At 46.8% G+C, this 6,000-nt stretch overlaps 1 protein-coding gene across 1 annotated transcript in view; it reads right to left on the reverse strand.

The window, feature by feature from the left end:
* The window catches only part of POMGNT2 (protein O-linked mannose N-acetylglucosaminyltransferase 2 (beta 1,4-)), a 32,136-nt gene extending 26,424 nt beyond the window's left edge, over positions 1-5,712 (reverse strand). Inside the window, exon 1 of the mRNA XM_084216642.1 lies at positions 5,614-5,712. The gene's annotated coding sequence lies outside the window, so the exon portion shown is untranslated. The remainder of the gene's footprint in view (positions 1-5,613) is intronic.
* Between the last annotated feature and the right edge of the window lie 288 nt (positions 5,713-6,000).

Below are 6,000 nucleotides of genomic sequence, written 5' to 3' on the forward strand. Positions count from 1 at the left end.
TTTGCAGCAGCTCTTTTAGGAGAGACCTTGTCCACTGTCAGTCACGCAGGTCAAACACTGACTGTCCAAACCCACCCTCAATCCAGGTAAAACTGCCTTTGATATATGTGGAATACAAACCACATTCCAGCAGGCACAACCTGCTCCAGCCTCAGGCCCACATGAAACAGTCCTGTGGCAGGCACAGGGTCAGGGTGCCACCCCCTGAGAGATGAGCACAGTCCCATGGCAGAAAACTCCAAGTTCAGAAGCAGCTCTCTAGCTATTTCACTGGTGCTGTCACTGTTCCTCAGGTGAGCACCACCAGCCTGGCCACAGCAGCAGCTCAGTTGTGACAAAAGTGACAGGCCTATGAAACGTAAATCAAACTGGAGCAGGCTGTCACTGCTCGAGTGAGACCCTCAGGGACACCATTCCATGTTCCTGTTCTGCCCCTGCCTCCTACAGCTGTGTGCAGATACATGTTTTGCTCTGTGAGATGAAGTTGTGTGTAACTGCAAAAAACTACCCCGTGTCCTTGTCCTCCCAACTACCCACGCTTGGAAGTAAAAGGTATTTAGTCAAATATATTTTTAATAGGTAAAGCAAACAGACATGAATCTGAATGCACAGAGGGAAGGAATACAGTGGAGGATGTGGTGTTACTTTATCATTGTTTAATAGGACAGGATAGTGCTCCAAATCCTTTGGAAATCTGACAGTTGCTTTGAATACAAAGCTGTGACTGTGGTAGAAAACAGATCTACTCCCTGTCAGTGCACAAGCTACACTCCACAGCTCAGGGCTGAAGTAATCTCTCTTCAGGCCAGTGTGGCAAAATCAGTTTCCACCAAGAAACCAGACTGATCCTATAACCAAGGAGTAGTTCTGTATATCACACAAACCTTTTTTCCTTTCCCTAAGGACAGCTCCTTCCATTATAGACTCTCCTTTGCTGTTAATCAAAGTGAACCCATTTCCTAAGAGAAACACCTGAGCGTAGGATTACTCCAGTGCGCTGTTTATTGTCTCCATCCAATCATTTTACAATTATCACCTTCAGCACAGAGAGAAAGCTACTTTTACATCATAGCCCTGAGAACAAAAAGCTTATGAAAAAGCCAATTCTCCCCTCCTCCTCGAATTTCAACAAGGAATATATGATTTTTCACTGTGCCTTTGTCATTTTGACATAAAAGAAAAAGTCAGTGGCACTTTCAAGTTTTGTTGTTGTGTACTGGTAGGGTTTCAAATACTGCAGAAGAACATAATTACATTTATAGATACTTTTGACTGGAACTTAAATGTTGCAACAGCTATAATAGTCTCTTAGAGATAAGAAAAATAGGCATTTAGCTCAAAATGTATGTTCTGATTAAACTGAAAATGGACACCATCTTTTTACTGGACTGCCTTTTGGCATCTAAAAGTTTTTTCTATAAATACTAGACTATGATTTTTCAAACCATCAACTTCCTACGGAGAGAAAAATACATGTCTTACTATTTAACTGTTCTCAGCCGAAATACTATAAAAGAGAAGATATAACATGTATTTAATAAAATTAATAGAAAGTCACTTCTTCCTATTCTGATATCTAATTATATCTCATTAGAAAAGCAAAAAATAGTGCAAATCAAAGTCCATGAATCAGCTGTTTACTTTATTTATTTATAGGCATTTATATAGTGCTCGTCACCATAGCAACCAGGAACCTTTTCTTCTTCCTGTTCAAAGGAAAAGTTGTAATTTCAAAATGTGATCCTTTGATGTCACAGTGCAAATAGGTACTTAGGTCCTTTGCTGCAAACACTTTAGGCAGGAGCCTGAAGTACACCAACCAAGTCAAAGGTGCGATGAAAGAGACAGAAACAGAGAAAGGAAAAATAAAAGGAAAGGGACCATGAAGCAAGTGAGAAAAAGGGAAAGAGGGAAAGAGTAAAGGGCTTTCTTAGGAAGATCCACAATGCACCATGTCCCACAATAAGCCATGATCACCCCAGTACTTTTTACCTGTAATAACAAGTGTCTGGTTGATGGAGAACAGTCCAATTAATGAAGACCAATCACCAAGTTCCAAATTTATGTTGAGGGCACTGGTGAATATTCTTAAGCAAGGATTTCTAAAAGGACAGTAGCTTAAAAATGAGGCTGCAGAGGGCTGTCTCCCTTTTGAGAGCAGAGAAGTCAGGAGCTTCACTTTGACTCCAGCTCTATTCTGATCCCCCAGCAATTAGGCATTACCAAATTCCCACAGAATTAATAGACCTTTTTAAAAATGCCATCTGCTCACAAAACATCAAAGAAATGTGTAAATTAGAACACTGCTCCTGCATACACCATTATAGAATGAATTACTAGGTATGTCCTGCAATTGCATTTAGTTTCCTCATGATACTGCTGGGAACTTCTTTTCAGACCCCCAAAAGAGACTAAAATTGGTTTTACGCTATTTCATCTGGCTCCTTCCCACCATTGTATAGATGAAACACATATATGAACAACATAGTATTTCAGATTCTTTTTAAAGCTAATGAATTTCTAATTGGGACAGAAAGGGAAAAAAAAAAAAGATATCTTTGGCCTGTTGTCATTTTGTTATGTAAGAGATATTATCATGAAGATTTCCTCAAGACACTGGTATGTGAAGTTATAATCTCCAACTCTGCATTTAACTTGATACTAACTTCCTCATAAACCAATACTGTCCAAAGCAGTTAAATAAGGAGTGTTCAGTTGTTACTAAACTAAACATATAAATCTTTACTTAAGACTGGTGGTTATTTTGTAGTCTTTTTTTATACTGTATTCTAAATAGGGCAGAAGCTGCATGTATGACAGCAGGAAAAGTGACAAGTTCCTTATCTGGAAAAGCACCAGCAGGCACTGTTATCAGAGCAGACCAGCTCTTTTAAAGTGGATTGATGAAGCTATTTTTAAAAACACCTAATAACATCACAGAGGAGACTCTGATCTCTGCAAAGGTGAGCCGCACAGCTCGATACTCCTGGGAGGCAGCTAATGAAACTGAAGCTTGTCATACACAGACTGCGTCCAGTAATTGGCTTTGAACACTCCCAGCTGAGCCTCCCCCGTGCTGAGCTCAATGCACGCTCACAGCTTGTGCCAAACGCAGGCAGAGCCCGGCGCTGTCTGGCACCACCAGGTGTGAGTGGCCCTCTCTCCCCTGCCCTGCCAGCAGGCAGAATCTGCATACTTGGAAGGCAAAGAAAGAAACCTGCTTTCTTCCAGCCTCTCACACCTACCAGTTGGCTTCCAGGACAGGGAGAGACAGTGGTGTGGGAAAGGTGGCAGAGTGGTGTCGGAGCAGGGTGTGTGCTGATGGAGAAGGGAACACGTTCTACCACAGAAGGTGAAGGAAAGGGGGGGAAGACCTAAAAGGAGAAGGAAGAGGGTCCCATGTCATGCCTTCATCCAGCACAGCAGAACCACCAACAAATGCTAACCCTCAGTCAGCGCTCTGTGCCAATGGTGCAAAGTGCCCTAGGGACAGACGCTGGCTTCCCCAGGAGGGCAGGCAGCAGAACAGGGGAGCATAACTCATCTTCCCCAAAATTCCACTGACCCTTCCTAGCCCACTCTTCCCTGACCTTTGTGGACCCACAGACTTACTCTAGCTCTCAATGTAAACTTCAACACTGAATTATGCAACCAGCCTGGAACGCAACCTAAGAAAATATTGCCCCACAGTGTGAGAAGATCTTTGTCCTCTTGAAGAAATTTTATCTGCATAGCTGAGGATCTCTGATCTGGTTCTTGTTCTGTGGTTTAATGCTCTCCTTTGCGCCACCTTCTTTTTCATGATTCTTCCCGCCTCCCACTACTTCCTAGAAAAATCTACTCCCTCATAGCCTAGATACACCCTGACTGGAAATGCCATTTTAAATAGAAAGCAGTTTCTTCTGCTGAGAAAAGTCATGTATGGCTCTGATCATTTGACAGTTTTACTCATGGAAGATCTCTAGGTGTCTATGTTTTAAAACACCTCCTAAAGACCTTGCTATGTTAGAGCACAGGCCAGACACATTAAAAACTCTGGGGAGCAGCAACTGAATGTGGGTTAATGTCATAGGGAACCATTTAAACCCACAGCACTTATGGAACACTTTAAAGCAACAACTTTTAAAGAAAGGGGGTGAGAAAAAGGGGAATGAGAATATTCAATTTACAGATGATTGAAGCAAACCTCAGTAAGTTCACAATGAGATGCAACTGAGGAGATTGGAAATTTAGCTGGAAAGAGATTTCCATATAGTCAATCCACTTTGCACATTGCTAAATAGAGAGTGGGCTCTAAGTAACTAGTTCCAAAACATTACCCAGGCATCTAGAGTGCATGTTCATGGCACACTTCACAAGTGTTGGAAGCTGAACTCCAGCTTTGATGACAGCTAATTAAAACACAAAAGTGAGACTCCAAGTAAAACTGCCACCTTGCAATCATAAGCCATTCAAAATGCACTCTGGCAGAAAAGCAGACTGCAAGGCAGCTTTCCTGTATCTACTTCACACATTTGGTATCTACCACGGTTTTGAAAATGACATTGCAAAATAAACACCCTGTCTTACAGCTGATGTGTTTAGCATAAGTCAGATTTGTTTCAGGGAGAACGTCCTTGCAGAGAATAAGAGCTCTTCTGGTTCCCAGCTAAGTCAAGGCTTGAGCTAACAAGCCAATCAATCAGTTCAAGCGTTTTGAGATTGCTCTTAAAAGGAGCCGTTTCTGTTTTATTACCAAAGTCAGCAGTCACCGTTTAACAGTCAGCATTTGTCAATAGTTATCCAACTATGGCACTGGTGTGAAAACACTGATACGTTCCCTTGGCTTGAGCAGTTGTTCAGATACAGTCCTTATTCTCATCACCAGATCAGAGTGTGCCTCTCCAATGTATTTATTTTTCGAAACATGACGCCTTTATCTTCACAGCGCATTTAAACACCAGGTTAATTGAGGGGGGCTGGAAGGGAGCAAGGGGACCCAGCAGACATTGGCGAGCCCACCCTCGGAACATGCGTGTGCAATGCATCCAGAGCTGACACAGCCAAGAGAAACTTTTCCACCATGCTTAGTCAGCACGCAATAATTAAAAAGGTGCAGGGTGTGATAAACCGGCATCCCTATCCATTGGGGCCAAACTTGCAAATTGATCGCTAAGCTTTCAAAGCCGCAGACAGCTGTAGGGGGGCTAGGGGGTGGTGTCCCAAGGCACTCAGCCATCAAGGAAAACAGTCAGGAGAACATAATTCCATCTTCACCTGCCCCAGTAGGCTTTAAACCTGCAGCGCCTTTGACCTCTGGGGAGGTTATCAGAGTTGGAATTGAGCAGCTGCCTGCTCCGCTCACCCTCACCGCGGGCTGCCGGCCCGGAGCGCTCTCGCTGCCCGCCTGTGCAGAGGTGTCCGCGGCCGCGGCGCCAGCCCCGCTCCGGGAGGGCTCCCCGGCTCGTCCGCCTCCCCGCCGCGGGGTCGCCGCCGACCACGAGGGACATGGCCCCGCTCCCCCATCACCCCCTCTCTCTCCCTTCGGGAACAAGGCGACAACCGCCACCGCCACCCCCCCCCGAACCGCCCCCTGCGGGAGCCCGGGCCGGCCCCCGCCCCGCGCCGCCTCACCTGCCGCCTGCGGCAGCGACCGCCCCTCGGCCCGGCCCGGCCCCGCCGCCCCGGCCGCCTCCTCGCTCACGGTGTCCCCGCCCGGCGGCGGGCGGGAACGGGGCGGGAGGGCCTGGCAGGCGGCGGCCGCGCATGCCCGGTGCGGGCCAAGGGCGTTGTGGAGGCTGCAGTTCGCCGGGCCCTGAGGGCGGGCGTCCTGTCCCCGCTCCTGCCCCCGCGCTCAGCGCACACCCTGCCCCTGGCCCTGCTCGGGGCTGTTCCGCGCACGCCCTACACCCGGTGCCAGCTCCCACCCCTCTCCCACCGCAGCCCGGCGAGTTCCCTTCCCGGCGCTCTTCCCAGCCCGCCCAGCCCTTGTCTCCTCGGCTGATCGAGTTCCTGGAGCCC

This window comes from Fringilla coelebs, assembly GCF_963513975.1.
Source record: "Fringilla coelebs genome assembly, chromosome: 1".
NCBI classification, from domain to species: Eukaryota; Metazoa; Chordata; class Aves; order Passeriformes; family Fringillidae; genus Fringilla; species Fringilla coelebs.